General features: G+C 44.4%; 1 protein-coding gene and 1 long non-coding RNA gene across 2 annotated transcripts in view; both read left to right on the forward strand.

Annotated features, from left to right (window-relative positions):
• TSHZ2 (teashirt zinc finger homeobox 2) overlaps positions 1 to 19,080 on the forward strand; it is a gene marked incomplete at its 5' end in the record, with an annotated part of 226,258 nt that overhangs the window by 13,123 nt on the left and 194,055 nt on the right.
• Positions 12,248 to 16,699, forward strand: LOC143936162 (uncharacterized). The gene is made up of 2 exons (XR_013263622.1): positions 12,248 to 14,098; positions 14,775 to 16,699. It is a non-coding gene; the product is annotated as an uncharacterized LOC143936162 (long non-coding RNA).

Below are 19,080 nucleotides of genomic sequence, written 5' to 3' on the forward strand. Positions count from 1 at the left end.
TATAAGGCCTAGGTAAGAGTTGGATGATTTGGTGATGCTCATAAACCTAGATAAGGGTTGGATTGGTTAGTGATCCTCATAAGACCTAGGTAAGGGTTGGATGGATTAGTGACGCTCATAGGACCTAGGTAAGGGTTGGATAGGTTGGTGATGCTCATAAGACCCAGGTAAAGGTTGGTGATGCTCTTAAGACCTATGTAAGGGTTGGATGCCATTTTGGGCGCTATTTATGTAGAAATCCAGGAAAATGTTTTTGTACATGAAAATATTATCAGACTGTTTTCATGAATTTATTTCAGGAAGTCCATACAGATCTGTGATGAATATTGTATATCTGTGTATTGCTTCTTTTTCTGTTTCAACGCATGGACTGAAAGTAAAGAAAAAAACACTTGGTCTCTAAATCCAATGATGCCCACTAGGTAACTAAGTAACATGTGGCTTTCATGGCTTGTGATGGAGCTCACACTTGAGCACCAACTATCCTATGCAATGCCCAAACACATGGCATCACCTCTAGCTTGTTTCATTGTTTTTATATGTCATACCTTACTCCAAGACAAGTTGTTTATGTGTCCATTATTCATACCTTGATTTTAATGACCAATCGCATCATATCAGGTGATGACCACAATGCAACCTTGGCCAGAGACCTCACCTTTTAACATATGGAGCACTACAAAGTCAGAACTTTTTTTTTTTTCAGTTTGCCCCGAATCAGCATCATAGAACCCTGGTTGAAAGACACTGGTATAGATGAACCCTGACCTGCCCACTTCTACACCCTGATGGGCCCCCGTGTGTGTTCTCTGGAACCTTGACCTGTAGGCTTCTCGATGGGAAGAGATTTCTTCCATGCCATTTTTAACTGAGTAGAATAAATTCAATATGCCGACCACATCAGAATACGGCGTGTTCAACGTACGATTCATGCCGCCCCCAATCGTCCACAATTCTTAGACTGTCAATTTTTTTTATTTTTATTTTTTTAGAGTCTCTTGTAGGATTGGGGATTCCCATGAAATGTTTCTCCTGGTCTGAACTATTTCCCTTCTAAAGCAGATTACGGAATGAAGTCTGGAAGTCGGTGTCGGGCCTCTTATCAGATGTCGAAAGAATTGAGGTCAGGGCACTCCGTAGGTCACGTAGAGGGAAAAAAACATTTTTTCTCTGACTGTTTGCTCAGTTACCTGTTAAATTGATCAGGGAATTGAAGACTTCCTCTGTGAAGTGTATCAGAGGGTTTCCCGTCTTCACCAGGCAAGCTGAAACCTGCGCTTGAACTTCAGCTGTCACGCCGCACTTCCTTTTAACCGCCTAACTTGTCCTGGCCGGTCCCCCCCGGGGTTTACCGAGGACCACAGAGGATGAGCCTGCAGATGACACTGAGCTGTATACAGAGGATAAGATACAAATACGGTGCGGCCTGCACCTCCCTATTGTTAAATAGTCCCGTACAATCCAGGGGATACGTCTGCAAACAGCGCCGCTAATCTGGGCTTATTCCATGGAATGTGTAGGATCCAGCTGCAGCCAAGTGCTCTCTGGAAACTGCTGTGGGTAGAGCCTCGAATTATTTGGCGTCAGTCTGCAACTGCTGATAGGCCAACAGGTACCCAGGCTTTTAGAATGAAAGAGCAATTGCGCTTTAAAGAGACCCTGTCACCGCTCGTTTTTAAAATATGTGCAATAACACCTTTCATGCATGGTATTTATCTGTAGAATCCCAGCTTGTGTAGACCTCCAAAAGCCCCCGAAACCATCTTGGATGTGATGTCTGCAGACTCAAGTGACACCCTACAACCCAGGGGGTCTCAAACTGGCTAGCCCAGGGGGTCTCAAACTGGCGGCACTCCAGCTGTTGCGAAACTACAAGTCCCATGAGGCTTCGAAAGCATGACTCCCACAGGCATGATGGGACTTCTTGTTCTGCAACAGCTGGAGGGCTACCAGTTTGAGACACTTTTTCTGACCGCCCCAGATTTACTGCTACATGGAGGCCATTCTGTGCAGAATTGCACATGTATATATACGTGATTCTGCACTTCCTGGAAGGGGACGCGCCGCTTCTGCTGTGATTTGTCATAACAGAGGCAGATCAGCGGGTGCCGGCCAATGGATGTCCGCCACCACCTGCCGATCGTCGGGAAGAGAGGCTGGAAGGGGCCTATGTAAACAATGCAGAGCTCCGTTCTGACGGTGGAGATGTGATGGATTTTCTTTGCAGGGAAAGAAAATCCATCACATCCCTTAGTGAAAGCAGCACACCCACTACACATAAACATTGGCTAGGCACACATTTAACCTTTTGATTGCCCCATGAGGCAATGCAGGGCTGACTGTTACAGGCATGACCCCCACAGTCATGATGGGACTTTTGCAACAGCTGGAGGGACGCCATTTTGAGACCCCCCTGCCCTAGATGTTTAACCCCTTCCAAGGCAGTGCCATTAGTACAGTGACAGTGCATATTTTTTAGCATTGATCACAGTATTGGTGTCAGTATTGGTGTCACTGGTTCCCACAAAGTGTCAAAAGTGTCAGTTGGTGTCCGTTTGTCTGTAGCAAGTCCTGCTATAAGTCGCTGATCCCCGCCATTACTGGTATAATTTGCGTGCAGCGCTGCATGACCACGCAATTACCAGTTATGCCCTGTACACACGGTCAGAAATTCAGACGAAAAAAGGTCCAATCGGATTATTTTATCGTAAAATCCGATCGTGTGTGTGGGCTCTATCAGACTTTTTCCGTCGGAAATTCCGAGGGAAAAAGTTTGGGAGCTGGAGCTGAAATTTTCCCCCAACAAAATCCGATCGGACATTTTCCAATCGTTTTGTAGAGAATTTCCGATGGACAAAGTGGCACGAATGCTCGGATGAAATTACGAGAACCAAAGCTATTGGCTACTGGCCTCTAACATGGTCCCGTCGTACGCAACGATCGTCACCTCATTCCGAACGATGGGATTTCCCGCCAACTTTGTCAGACCGTGTGTATGCAACACAAGTTTCGGCCAAAATCCATCGGGAAAAATCCGAGGGATTTCGCTGTCGGAATCTTATGGAGGTTAAGTGGATAGTAATGTTGGCTAATAAAAAAAAGTTTATGGTAGTTGAGGGGAGGGGCAGAGGAGCTGGGCCAGCATAAACAGCAGTTAGACACTCCCAAAGGAGGGAGGGGGCTGAGCTGGCGAACTGACACTTCCTGGAGCCGTCACATTTTCTAAAAGGTTTCAAAGGTCCGTTGAAAGTGAAGCAAAAATGCTTATGGAAAGGAAAAAAAAAAACGCTGCAAGGGAGCATTTAAAGGGTTAGCTCACGTTGATAAATAAGGGCTCTTTCACACTCGCTGCCCTCTGAAGAGTGACGCACATTCAGATTGCTTTTCAGAGTGCGGTTGACAGGCGGTGAGGAGTCGTTATAATGCCTGCTCACCATCTGATTTACCCTGAAACGGTAATGGGGCCCTATTAAACTCGGTGAGGGGGGTTTGATGGGCAGTACCGCCTTTGCACCCCGAGTTAAAAAATGCCACCTGGCCGCCCGGGCATCGCCCTTTCTCAGAGGCCACACTTGAGCGGTGCATTCTCTCTCTCTCTCTTCCCTGCTTGAGCATGTGCAGCCCTCCGGAAAAGGACAGCTCTCCTTTCTGTACCACTAGGGGGGGCTCGTCCTAAAAGTTTTTCTGGCAGGCTTCATATAGTCCACAGGAGAGGCTTGGTTGTGGTTGGCATATGATGCTGCTATGGTGTAGTGTGACTGCATAGTGGATTTTTCTTAAAACATTTTTTATTAAGTTGAAGTTACCCTTTAACGTTTTTTTTTTTATGTTGGTGACGGGGTCTCTTTAGGGGGCGATTTGTCACCCATGCCCTTCCATGTGGATGCCCGCACTCAGCTCAGCCTTTGCTTGTATTGGTTTTAGTTCATTTCCTGTGTTTCTGATGCATCGTCACGTTCCAGGGATACTGATGTCCGCACACATCGTCGTTGGTAATGCGTGAAAACCTGCGCTGAGAGGTGTGAATCCAAGGAAACACATTTTTTTTTTTGTACTAAGTGGGTAATTAGGGTGAAACGCGTGGGGGGGCTTAGGATTTGTGTTCGTGTGCGTGGCCACTTCTTCTTAGTGCCTATTAGTGAGCAGTTGTGAAGCCGGAGAAAAAAAAGGATGGGGGTGTAGCTTTCTGCATTCTGCCATCTACAGTGCCTTGAAAAAGTATTCATACCCCTTGAAACTTTTCTACATTTTGTCATGTTACAACTAAAAATTATTTTATTGGGATTTCATGTGATAGACCAACACATAATTGTGAAGTGGAAGGAAAAATGATAAATGTTTTTCCACATTTTTTTACAAATAAATATGTGAAAAGTGTGGGGGGGGGGGCATTTGTATGGCGCCCCCCGGAGTCAATACTTTGTAGAAGCGCCTTTCACTGCAATTACAGCTACAAGTCTTTTTGCACATCTCTACCAGCTTTTCACATCTAGAGAGGACATTTCTGCCCATTCTTCTTCTTTGTAAAATATCTCAATCTCTATCAGATTGGATGGAGAGCGTCTGTGATCAGCAATTTTCAAGTCTTGCCACAGATTCTCAATGGGATTTAGGTCTGGACTGTGACTGGGCCATTCTAACACATGAATTTGCTTTGATGTAAACCATTCCATTGTAGCTCTGGCTGGATGTTTCGGGTCGTTGTCCTGCTGGAAGGTGAACCTCCGCCCCGGTCTCAAGTCTTTTGCCGACTCTAACAGGTTTTCTTCTAAGATTGTCCTGTATTTGTCTCCATCCATCTTCCCATCACCTCTGACCAGCTTCCCTGTCCCTGCTGAAGAAAACCATTCCCACCACATGATGCTGCCACCACCATGTCTCACGGTGGGGATGGTGTGTTCAGGGTGATGTGCAGTGTTAGTTTTCCCCCACGCATAGCATTTTACTTTTAGGCCAAAAAGTTGAATTTTGGTCTCATCTGACCAGATCACCTTCTTCCACATGTTTGCTGCCCCCTCCCCCACATGGCTTCTCACAAACTACAAACAGGACTTCTTATGACTTTCTGTCACCAATGTCTTTCTTCTTGTCACTCTTCCATAAAGGGCAGATTTGTGGAGAGACGACTAATAGTTGTCCTGTGGACAGATTCTCCCCCCTGAGCTGTGGATCTCTGCAGCTCCTCCAGAGTTACCATGGACCTCTTGGCTCTTCTCTGATGAATGCTCTCCTTGCCCGGCCGGTCAGTTTAGGTGGACGGCCATGTCTTGGTAGGTTTGCCGTTCTGCCCATACTCTTTCCATTTTCCGATGATGGATTGAACAGAACTCCGTGAGATGTTCAAAGCTTGGGAGATTTTATTTATAACCTAACCCTGCTTTATACTTCTCCACAACTTTATCCCTGACCTGTCTGGTGTGTTCCTTGGCCTTCATGATGCTGTTTGTTCACTAAGGTTCTCTAACAAACCTCTGAGGGCTTCACAGAACAGCTGTATTTATACTGAGATTAAATGACACACAGGTGAACTCTATTTACTAATTAGGTGACTTCTGAAAGCAATTGGTTCCACTAGATTTTAGTTAGGGGTATCAGAGTAAAGGGGGCTGAATACAAATGCCCCCCCCCCCCCCACTTTTAACATATTTATTTGTAAAAACCATTTATCATTTTCCTTCCACTTCACAATTATGTGTCACTTTGTGTTGGTCTATCACATAAAATCCCAATAAAATAAATGTATGTTTTTGGTTGTAACATGACACAATGTGGGAAATGTCAAAGGGTGTGAATACTTTTTCAAAGCACTGTATATCAGTATGAGGAGGGGGGGATACATAGCTGGTGATCAGTATGGGGAGGGGATACATACCTGATGATCAGTATGGGGAGGGGATACATACCTGGTGATCAGTATGAGGGGTATACATAGTAGGTGATCAGTATGAGGGGGTACATAGCTGGTGATCGGTATGGGGGGGATACATAGCAGGTGATTAGTATGGGCTGGTGATCAGTATGGGGGGGATACATAGCTGCTGATCAGTATGGGGGGGGATATATAGCGGGTGATCAGTATGGGCTGGTGATCAGTATGGGGGGGGGTACATAGCTGGTGATCAGTATGGGCTGGTGATCAGTATGGGGGGGGGAATCATAGCAGGTGATTAGTATGGGCTGGTGATTAGTATGGGGGGGATACATAGCTGGTGATTAGTATGAGGGGGACATATAGCTGCTGATCAGTATGGGGGGATACATAGCTGGTGATCAGTATGGGGGGGATATATAGCGGGTGATCAGTATGGGCTGGTGATCAGTATGGGGGGGGGGGGTACATAGCTGGTGATCAGTATGGGCTGGTGATCAGTATGGGGGGGGGGGAATCATAGCAGGTGATTAGTATGGGCTGGTGATCAGTATGGGGGGATACATAGCTGGTGATTAGTATGAGGGGGACATATAGCTGCTGATCAGTATGGGGGGATACATATCTGGTGATCAGTATGGGGGGGGATACATAGCGGGTGATCGGTATGGAGGGGGATACATAGCGGGTGATCGGTATGGAGGGGGATACATAGCGGTGATTAGTATGGGGGGAATACATAGCGGGTGATCATTATGGGGGGGATACATAGCCGGTGATCAGTATGGGGGGGGATACATAGCTGGTAATTAGTACCCTGTTTCCCCTAAAGTAAGACATCCTCCGAAAGTAAGACCTCCCACCAGGTTTCCCTCTCGCAGAAATATAAGGCATCCCCCGATAATAAGACATCCCCGATAATAAGACATCCCCCGATAAAAAGGCCCCTAAAGCTACCATAAGGCGTCTGACTCTTCTGGACCATAGCGGTGGGCGCTGCCACGCAGCTCACTGATTGGCCGCAGCTCAGCCGGAGCTGTTCAGGCAGGTAGGTGCGAGGTCTTTTTAAATCAGTGAGCTGCGGCTGGCTCTCTGAATGACGAGTGACATCAACCGTCATCAGAGAGCCCGTCCTGCCGCCAGCACAAGCTGTCACCTTCTGCCGCCTGCTACTTGCTCTGCCCTGACGGAGTCTGGCTGACTCACAATTAGACAGTGAGTCGCGCTGGGCAGGAGTCGGGCACATTGTGTGGAATCTGGCCTCCACAGACACACAGGGGTGACTGAGGTGGGGGGGATGTCTGGTAAAGGGTGGGGGATGTCTGGTGAAGATGGGGGGGGGGGGGGAGACTAAATAATCCACTGGCACATAGGTGGGTGGAGGGGGACTCACTTAAAATGACACAGGGTGGATTTGAGAGGGGGGGGGGGATCAAAATGGCACAGGAGGATCAGAAGGGGGCAGAATCAATAAATGTTTACCCTATTCATCTTCATGGAAAAATAAGACATCCCCTGAAAATAAGACCTAGCACATCTTTGGGAGCAAAAATTAATATAAGACACTGTCTTATTTTTGGGGAAACAGGGTATTGGGGGGATACATAGCGGTGATTAGTATGGGGGGAATACATAGCGGGTGATCATTATGGGGGGGGGAATACATAGCGGGTGATCAGTATGGGGGGGGGAATACATAGCGGGTGATCAGTATGGGGGGGGGAATACATAGCGGGTGATCAGTATGGGGGGGAATACATAGCGGTGATCAGTATGGGGGGGGATACATAGCGGGTGATCAGTATGGGGGGGAATACATAGCGGGTGATCAGTATGGGGGGGAATACATAGCGGGTGATCAGTATGGGGGGGGAATACATAGCGGGTGATCAGTATGGGGGGGGGGAATACATAGCGGTGATCAGTATGGGGGGGGGATACATAGCGGGTGATCAGTATGGGGGGGAATACATAGCGGGTGATCAGTATGGGGGGGGAATACATAGCGGGTGATCAGTATGGGGGGGGAATACATAGCGGGTGATCAGTATGGGGGGGGGAATACATAGCGGGTGATCAGTATGGGGGGGGAATACATAGCGGTGATCAGTATGGGGGGGGGATACATAGCGGTGATCAGTATGGGGGGGAATACATAGCGGGTGATCAGTATGGGGGGGAATACATAGCGGGTGATCAGTATGGGGGGGGAATACATAGCGGGTGATCAGTATGGGGGGGGGAATACATAGCGGTGATCAGAATGGGGGGGGGGATACATAGCGGGTGATCAGTATGGGGGGGAATACATAGCGGGTGATCAGTATGGGGGGGAATACATAGCGGGTGATCAGTATGGGGGGGAATACATAGCGGGTGATCAGTATGGGGGGGGAATACATAGCGGGTGATCAGTATGGGGGGGGGAATACATAGCGGTGATCAGTATGGGGGGGAATACATAGCGGGTGATCAGTATGGGGGGGAATACATAGCGGGTGATCAGTATGGGGGGGAATACATAGCGGGTGATCAGTATGGGGGGGAAATACATAGCGGGTGATCAGTATGGGGGGGGAATACATAGCGGGTGATCAGTATGGGGGGGGAATACATAGCGGGTGATCAGTATGGGGGGGGGGAATACATAGCGGTGATCAGTATGGGGGGGAATACATAGCGGGTGATCATTATGGGGGTGGGATACATAGCGGGTGATCAGTATGGGGGGGAATACATAGCGGGTGATCAGTATGGGGGGGAATACATAGCGGGTGATCATTATGGGGGGGGAATACATAGCGGGTGATCAGTATGGGGGGGGGAATACATAGCGGTGATCAGTATGGGGGGGGAATACATAGCGGTGATCATTATGGGGGGGGGGGGAATACATAGCGGGTGATCAGTATGGGGGGGGAATACATAGCGGTGATCAGTATGGGGGGGGGGGGAATACATAGCGGGTGATCATTATGGGGGGGGGGAATACATAGCGGTGATCAGTATGGGGGGGAAATACATAGCGGTGATCATTATGGGGGGGGGGAATACATAGCGGGTGATCAGTATGGGGGGGGAATACATAGCGGTGATCAGTATGGGGGGGGAATACATAGCGGGTGATCATTATGGGGGGGGGGAATACATAGCGGGTGATCAGTATGGGGGGGGAATACATAGCGGGTGATCAGTATGGGGGGGGGAATACATAGCGGTGATCAGTATGGGGGGGGAATACATAGCGGGTGATCAGTATGGGGGGGGGGAATACATAGCGGTGATCAGTATGGGGGGGAATACATAGCGGGTGATCAGTATGGGGGGGGGGATACATAGCGGGTGATCATTATGGGGGGGGGGATACATAGCGGGTGATCAGTATGGGGGGGGGGAATACATAGCGGGTGATCAGTATGGGGGGGGATACATAGCGGGTGATCAGTATGGGGGGGGGGAAATACATAGCGGTGATCAGTATGGGGGGGGGAATACATAGCGGGTGATCATTATGGGGGGGGGAATACATAGCGGGTGATCAGTATGGGGGGGGAATACATAGCGGGTGATCAGTATGGGGGGGGAATACATAGCGGGTGATCAGTATGGAGGGGGGGAATACATAGCGGGTGAAGGTGTTTGGTGTTGGGTGTGTATATAAAAGGAGAGAACAATTGTGTAGATAATAAGGTAAATGTTGACATTGTGACATTTGGATCCACATTCAGGATCTGCATCTCCCCAGATGAAGGATTTGTGTGGATATTTTCCAGCGTGCTGGACAATCTCCCCCCCCCCCGTGTTGTATATCATTCCTCATACTGATGTTGATGTGACAGGTGGGGCAGTCTGTGGTGTCATCCAGACATCATTGTCTTCTCTCTGGTGTCTCCTCACACAGTGATCCATTATTATCATATTATAATTACAGCATTCCACCAACGCAGCTCATAAAATATGGGACGGGTTTTATGAGCGGCTCCGCCTGTGCCAGGCCTGGAGTGCCAAGAACCCGGAGCCTGCGTCTGATGAAATCCAAACGCCGATGTGCCCAGAATAAGAAGTGAGCCTCGGCCATTGGTGTCCAGCCTTGCTTTCCTTCTCTATACACATGGGTCGCCCTCCCCGGGAGAGGAGACTGAAGGGGAGGCCTGGAGGTCAGATGTAGGGAGCGTTCCCGCCGATACACGGGATGTGTGATGCTCTAGATAAGAGGGTCTTCAAACTATGTCCCTCCAGTTGTTCAGGAACTTCAATTCCCACCATGCTTAGTCATGTTGTTGAGTTTTGGAGTGCCTCATGGGACGTGTAGTTCCACCACAGCTGGAGGGCCGTAGTTTGAAGATCCCTGGTCTAGATGGTGTCATGGAGGGATGACTCGCCCTCAGACCACATCTCGGGAGGGTTGAGGTATCATCGGCTAATAACTTTCCAGATAATAACCAGCAGATCACAGCCAGTTCAACCAACGCTCAACTTCTAACCTCGTCTTCTCCTGATCTCCTCCTCATCCCCACCCTTCTCAGAGTTCTGGGAAGGAGAGACCCTCCTCAAACTTCTCAGATTGTGGGGTCATGTGGACTTCCCCATCTAGTCACCTCCCATAATGCTTTGGCTTCTACCACTGTCAAGCATTGAGCCGGGGATCTCCAAACCACGGCTCTCCAGCTGTAGTGGACCTACGTGTCCCGTTGGGGCCTTCAAAAACTCTGACATTCACCGACATGACTCGGCACGATGGGAATTTGTAGGGACGTCGTTTGGAGACCCCCCTGAAATGGAAAGATAAGAAGGCATACAGACCACCCCAAAAAAATGAAAAATACCATACACCCAAAATAATGGAGACGGACTCCTTAGACGGCCTGCAGAAGATTTACCCCCTTTATGACCAGACCATTTTTTTTATGGCACTGTATTCGTTTTAATTAACTGACAATTGCGCGGTCGTGCGACATTGTACCCAAATAAAATTAATGTCCTTTAGAGCTTTCTTTTGATGGTATTTGATCACAAAACTTTATTTTTTACTTTCTGCTATAAAAGATCCAATAAAAAATTAAAAAAAAAAAAAAAAAAATCTAATTTATTTATCAATTTAGGCCAATATTTATTCTGCTACATATTTTTGGTAAAAAGAAAAAAAGTGGGGGGGGGGGGGGGTTAAACATCAAGAGCGATCAAATGGTTAACTGCGTGTCTAGCCAGTGTTTTTGTGAATAGTTTGTGTTTCTTTTACTAAGGGAAGAGATTATTCCATTGCTTTGCAGGAACACAAAATCCATCCCTTCCCTCCCGTCAGAACTGAGATCTGCGCATGTGCGTTTTTAAGGCCTTTAGCGTTTTTCATGTGTGCTTTCCATGCCTGTTTTGAATACATTTTGCATTTGTGATGCACAATTTTAATGCACTTTGCGTTTTTTTTTCATGTGTTTTTAATGCAGCTTGTGTTTTTTCACGCGTGTCTTTTGTGCCTTTTTGCGTTTTTAATGCATTTTGTGCTTTTCGTGTGTGCTTTTCATGCATTTTGCTTTTTTATGCATTTTTTCATGCACATTTTTAATGCATTTTGTGCTTTTCATACATTTTGTTTTTCTATGCATGTTTTGAATGCATTTTGTCATGTACGTTTTAATGCATTTTGCATTCATGTTTTTAAAGCATTTTGTGTTTTTCATGTGTGCTTTTCATGCATTTTGCTTTTTTCATTTTTTTTTTATGCACTTTGCATTTTTCATTTTTTTTTATGCATCTTGTGTGTTTTTCATGCATTTTGTGGTTTTCGTGTGCGCTTTTCATGCATTTTGCTTTTTTTATGCATTTTCTTCATGCACGTTTTTAATGCGTTTTGTGTTTTTGCATTTGTAATCTACATTTTTAATGCATTTTGTGGTTTTCGTGTGTGCTTTTCATGCATTTTTTGCTTTTTTATGCATTTTCATGCACATTTTTAATGCATTTTGTGTTTTTCCATGCGTGTTTTTGCATTTGTCATCTACATTTTTAATGCATTTTGCATGTGCGTTTTTAATGCATTTTGTGGTTTTCATGTGTGCTTTTCATGCATTTTTTGCTTTTTTTTATGCATTTTCATGCACATTTTGAATGCATTTTGTGCTTTTCGTGCATTTTGTGTTTTTTTCAGTGCGTGTTTTGAATGCATTTTGCATTGGTCATGTATGTTTTTAATGCATTTTGCATTTTTAATGCGCGCTTTTAATGCATTTTGTGGTTTTCATGTGTGCTTTTCGCTTTTTTTCATTTGTTTTTAATGCATTTTGTGTTTTTCATGCGCATTTTGAATGCATTTTTGTGGTTTTTATGTGAGCTTTTCACGCATTTTAAATTTTTCCATACATTTTTTGAATGCTTTTTTTGCATTTGTCATGTACTTTTTTTAATGCACTTTGCAATTTTTCATACGTGTTTTTAATGCATTTGGTGTTTTTCATGCGTGTTCTTTTCATGCATTTTGCTTTTTTTGGCAGGTGTTGATGTTGCTAGGAGAAAGGTGTCTGTTGTCATGCAGGAAAACACACTAATAACGCGTGTACATGTGTTTTTCACGCAATTCCACTGAAGTCTATAGAGCCAAATATGCCCGGCACCTTTCCACAAAGAAATTGCAGGAAAAGGCATAGATGTGAACAGAACCCGTAATAAATAAGGTTAAATAGATTGCAGTGCGTTTCTGCTAATCTGCAGACGCAGTAAAGAAAAACGCATAGACATGAACCTAGTCTTACTGGCTTCCTGGTAATAAGCAAGTGGCCAGTGTTTTCAGATCTGCTGGTCTGTCTGCCTGGTGATGCCAGCGTGCCAACCTGGCTTTTTCAGGGCGGAGGGGGCAGCAATGGTCACCTTTTGTACAATTTAAAAAAATGAAAACAGAATCCCAACTGACAGACATGTGTTTTTATTTTATTTTTTTGTTATTTCATTTTATAGATTATCTGTAACAATGTATCTTTCTTTTTATTCTTTATACAATCCAATACAAACATCACAATACAAAATATTCTCGGCTCCTAGGAAACCCCCGCAATAAAAAGAATAAACAAAAGTAATAGTAAAATCACATTGATAAAAAGAACAATACTGCCCAATATTCTTTAAAGACCTCAGTTGATCCCGCCAGGGGTTAAGCCGTCACGTGACATCCAATTCCCGCGCGTTGCGTAGAATGGGAATTGTGTGCGGTTACATTTTAATAGCGTGCAGGAAGAAAAAAAAAAATCTGTTTCTGTTTTTCTAAATAGAATTGGTTTTAATGAAAAAGAATTGTTTTTTTTTCCTCTTCCTCCCCTCGCAGCGCTCGTTTCCTACCGGCCAATATTTTTACTGCGCTCCGGAGACCCTGGGAATGGCGCGCAGCGTTTTGGCTGAGAGTCCCCCCCCCTCCCCGAAGGACCGTTTAATGGGGAAGTTTATTTTGCAGAATTTGGCTGGTGGAAATATATATACATAGAAAATAAAAGGGGAGAAGCCTTGTAGAGGGCGAGTTTGCAGAATGATTAGCGATGGTAATAGGTGACATCGGAGGAGATGATTCTGCGGGAAGGAGTTCTATAAATATGGAAATACTCCGATCTGTCAGATGGATTTATCATCTTCACATGGCGGCAACTATTCTCTGCTTGTAGCTGAACAAGACGCATCGCTTCAATGTTACCTTTTGTTTACGTGGCATCGAGAAATCATTTGGTTGTGTTGGGATATAATTCGGTTGTGTCGGAATATGATTTGGTTGTGTCTGGATATAATCTGGTTATGTTGAGATATAATTTGGTTGAATTGGGATATAATTTGGTGGCATTGGGATATGATTAGGTTGTGTCGGGATATGATTAGGTTGTGTCGGGATATGATTAGGTTGTGTCGGGATATGATTAGGCTGTGTCGGGATATGATTAGGTTGTGTCGGGATATGATTTGGTTGTGTCGGGATATGATTAGGTTGTGTCGGGATATGATTTGGTTGTGTCGGGATATGATTTGGTTGTGTCGGGATATGATTTGGTTGTGTCGGGATATGATTTGGTTGTGTCAGGATATGATTTGGTTGCGTCGGGATATAATCTGGTTATGTTGAGATATAATTTGGTTGCATTGGGATATGATTAGTTTGTGTCGGGATATGATTTGGTTGTATCGGGATATCATTTGGTTGTGTCGGGATATATTCTGGTTGTGTTGAGATATAATCTGGTTATGTTGAGATATAATTTGGTTGCATTGGGATATGATTAGGTTGTGTCAGTATATGATTAGGTTGTGTCAAGAAATGATTAGATTGTGTCAGGATATGTTATGGGTGTGTTAGTATTTGATTTGGTTGTGTCAGGATATAATCTGGTTGTGTTGAGATATATAATTGGGTTGCGTCGAGATATATAATTGGGTTGCATCTGGATATGATTTGGTGGTGTTCAGATTTCATTTGGTTGCATTGGGATATAGTTTAGTTGTGTTGGAATATAATTTGGTTGTGTCAGGATATGATATGGGTGTGTTAGTATTTGATTTGGTTGTGTCAGGATATAATCTGGTTATGTTGCGATATAATTTGGTTGCACTGGGATATGATTTGGTTATGTCGGGATATGATTTGGTTATGTCGGGATATGATTTGGTTATGTCGGGATATGATTTGGTTGTTTTGGGATATGATTTGGTTGTTTCGGGATATGATTAGGTTGTGTCTGGATATGATTCTGTTGTGTCAGGATATGATTCTGTTGTGTCGTGATATGATTCTGTTGTGTCGGGATATGATTCTGTTGTGTCGGGATATGATTCTGTTGTGTCGGGATATGATTCTGTTTTGCCGGGATATGATTCTGTTTTGCCGGGATATGATTCTGTTTTGCCGGGATATGATTCTGTTTTGCCGGGATATGATTAGGTTGTGTCGGGATATGATTAGGTTGTGTCGGGATATGATTAGGTTGTGTCGGGATATGATTAGGTTGTGTCGGGATATGATTAGGTTGTGTCGGGATATGATTCGGTTGTGTCGGGATATGATTCGGTTGTGTCGGGATATGATTAGGTTGTGTAATCTGGTTGCGTCGGGATATGATTTGGTGATGTTCGGATGTCATTAGGTTGCGTTGGGATATAGTTTAGTTGTGTCTGAATATAATTTGGTTGTGTCGGGATAACATTTGGTTACATCTCGACATAATTTGTTTGTGTCGTGATATGAATTGGTTGCAGGCTCTTTATAGCCACTTCCTGTTCACATGCACTCCAGGTATGGCTGCCAGTCTTCTGCATCCTTTTTACAGCCACTTCATGTCCGTATTCACTTCAGGTATGGCTGCCAGTCTTCTGCAGCCTCCTTACAACCACTTCGTGCCTATCTTCCTGCATTGAGCTGAGTGTGGATGGGGGATGTATTGTAGGGGATCATCGTGGCCCCTCCATGTGACTGGAGGGATGATATCACGGCATTGTAATGTGCAGTGCAGGCGGCGTCTGGCGGTATGTGTGCCGCCATCATTTATCATATACTCAGGACAGTATACAGTAAATATGATCCAGCGATCGGCTCCCCCCCCCCCCTGAATTCCTGTGCACGCTCCATGTCCATCCATCACACACGGCACATCACCTGGGCTCTGCACTCTCACATGTAATAGGTTTGTAGAGCAAACAAGGCCGCTTCTAATTGGAGGAGGATTAAGGAGCCGTGCCAGGAATTTCCAGCTCCTGTACTATGCTGTGTGTACACTGGCAGCCCGCAAGCGCGCGGTCCCTGCTCATCCGGTTCAGGGTCAGCGATGGCATCTTCCCCGGCTCTCATGAACTGGAGGTGACTTGTGTAATTATTGGGAGAGGTACGGCAAGCCGCTGTCTGTCTGGGAGACACACCCTGACTCTGGCACGCGTCCTACTTATTAAATATCGTGTACTGGATCCACGCCGAGCATGCGATGGATATCATGGGGGGGGGGGGGCAACTTGTGAGCATGGGCACACCTGGGAAGGGGGCGCCGGGTGCCATTTGTCATGTAAACCCAAATCGCTAAACAATCAGATCATCTTCAGCCTGTTCATAGAATAAAAAAAAAACACATTTTAAATCTGCAACTTTTATTAAAAGAATCCCCGGTGATCCCGCCATAGAGAGCTTGCCTCAGGCACTTCCTGTTATAGGGGGACAACGCTCTGCCCCTGTCTTTTGCGTTGTCACCCTTCACCCTGGTGGAAACTTCAAGAGGCCCTGATTAAAAAAAAGAAAACACATTGCCCCGAAGAAAACATAAAGGAGAAGAGTGCCATTAAAGGGTAACTCCACTTTCCTGGGGGGGCAAATAAAAAGAATAATATAGCGTATGCAATTGCTACACAAATTGTGAATGTTATAAAAAAAAAAAGACTTCATGCTTGGGACAAATCTATACTACTCGGGGGGGGGGGGGGAGACTTAACAAACCCCTCCCCAAAAAAAAAAATTAAAAATAAAAGCATAAACAAGCAAAAGCCAAAAAAATGTATCAATAAAAATACAAACAAAAACAAACAAAATAAATAAATAAAAACACAACCACACGGACAAAAGCCAAAAAAACTAAACAAATTAATAAATAAAAACGCAAACAAAAAACTAACAACAGCCAAAAATAAATAAAAAACACAACCAAATAAACAAAACAAAAAACAAACAAAATAAATAAAAACACAAACAAACGAACAAAAGCCAAAAAACAAACAAAAAATAAAAACACAAACAAACAAAACTCAAAAACAAACGAAAAACGAACAAATGCCAAAAAAAAATTATAAATAAAAACACAAACAAAACAAAATAAATAAAAACACAAACAAACGAACAAAAGCAGAAAAACAAAACAAAAAAATAATAAATAAAAACACAAACAAACAAAACTAAAAAACAAACAAACAAAAGCCAAAAGAAAAAAAAGTATAAATAAAAACACAAACAAACAAAACCAAAAACAAACAAACAAAATAAATAATTAAAAACACAAACGAACAAAAGCCAAAAAAACTAAAAAAATTATAAAAAAAACACAAACAAACACAACTAAAAAAACTAATAAAAAACGAACAAAAGCCAAAAAATAAATAAAAATAACTGCAAACAAAAACAAACAAAAAAATAAAAACCAAACAAAACAAACAAGCAAAAAAAAAAACCATTCTCCTCTGACCTCAACAAGGCATTTTCCTTCACACAACTGCCAATCACTGGATATTTTCTCTTTTGTGGACCGTTCTCTGTAATCCCGAGAGATGGTCGTGCGTGAAAATCCCAGTAGATCAGCAGTTTTTTGAAACCCTCAGACCAGTCCTATCCGGCGCCGACATCCATGCCACGTTCAAAGTCACTTCCCCATTCTTTCTTCCCCCATTCTGATGCTCGGTTTAAATCTCAGCAAGTCGTCTTCGCCACGTCTAGATGCCTAAATGCACTGAGTTGCTGCCAATGCGATTGGCTGATCAGCAATTTGTGTTCTCAAGCAATTGAACAGGTATAGTAAAGTGGCCGGTGAGTGTAGATATTAACCACTTAGGGACCGAGCCTATTCCGGACACTTGTTGTTTAAGAGTTAAAAATCCATTTTTTTTCTAGGAAATTACTTGAAACCCCCAAACATTATATTAAAAAATAATAATAATAATAATAAAAAAAAAAATATATATATATATATATATATATATATATATATATATTTTTTTTTATTTTTTTTTAGCAGAGACCCTAGAGATTAAAATGGAGATTGTTGCAATACTTTGTCACACTGTATTTGCGCCGCGGTCTTACAAATCTTTTTTGTTCCATTCAAAGTCACTTAAAGGGTAACTCGACTTTTCATAGGGAAAAAAATGCATATAAATAATAATATAGCGTATACAATAGCAACACAACTAATATTGTAATTGAATGTTATTAAAAATGTCCTTTCCTTTCCGTAAATGCAATATGGCCACCTGGAGGCCTTCTGTATACGGTATACGGGTGTGTTTGTGTTTGTATATATGTTTTTTTGCAGACTTTCAGGAATGTAAAAGCAATGGCCACCCCAGACCCAGCCAGGTCACCATAGAGCAGTAGATGTATACGGTTCCAACTAGCACTGCCCCAGGCAGGTTCTCCTGCGTGGCCATAGGTGGCAGCCGCGCTCCAGCTTGACTTGCAGGAGGCGGATAGGTGGGAGACCACCCGGTTGGCACGTGTATGGAACACCAACACGGTAGAAGAATTCAGGCGGCACAAAAATGGCGGGGCGATGTAAGACCAGACAAGGCGGACCACATGTACAGAACTGGTCAGAGGGGTGAAATAACTGTATTGCCCAGAGGATAACCGTAGCGCCTCCTCTTTCCTAGATGCCCAGCCATGGAGTCGAGGTGTGACTTTTGTAGCCCACTTTTGTACACTGTAGTACTGTTTGAAGGAAAACAACTGAATTGCCGTTTGGTAATAATGGTATTACATTTATTAAGCTTACAGTCATGGTAGGGAGCTCTTCTAAGACCAAGTTTGAAGAGCAGCTCCTAGTGATGTCCTTCTCAAAGTGGTCTCCAATGGAGGGGTGGACTGTCATCGTATCTCTACATGCCAGAGGCAGATTGAATGTGTCTCCTGGAGGGCTGGTGCCAGGGATTTGCTGTATTGCCTCTTGTAGTAGAAGGTCGGGTGTTCTGGATGGGGCAAGGGTTGCGTAGCCACCAGCTAGAAGCACCCGTGACTACATGACTCCAATGCCTTGTGTTTCATGTTTTCTAGCTTTCTGGTTAGCCTGAGATGACCACCTATGACTTATTGACCTCAGTCTCCATTTAGACACCAGCTGTCTATTTCCAGGGATCTGTTTTTTTTTAATATACTCTATGAAAAGTATAGAAGGTCCCATGCTATGGATTTATCTAAAGTTCTCGGAGCCCATGGCACCCGTAATAGTAGCTGATGAAGTGTACCGTTCCGTGGTGAAGCTTTAGGGAAGACCCACCTGACACTGTCGGGCTTGATCTCTGTCATCCCGTATTAAAGCAGGTTTACTCTAACAGAAGCCATTAACGAAGGGTGTGTCACCTGGTAAACGTACGTGGTGTGAAGAACGCCACCTCCTTCAATCGTTTTCACATCTCCTCTAATGAGTTTTTTATTTACCTTTAAGCATTTCCCAAATCCGAACATTGATGTGCTGAGTATGGGCGTGGCGGTGTATAAAGCGCTA

The sequence above is a fragment of the Lithobates pipiens genome, unplaced genomic scaffold (assembly GCF_037356315.1).
Source record: "Lithobates pipiens isolate NorthernLeopardFrog02 unplaced genomic scaffold, aLitPip1_a1.2 Scaffold_28, whole genome shotgun sequence".
Classification (NCBI taxonomy): domain Eukaryota; kingdom Metazoa; phylum Chordata; class Amphibia; order Anura; family Ranidae; genus Lithobates; species Lithobates pipiens.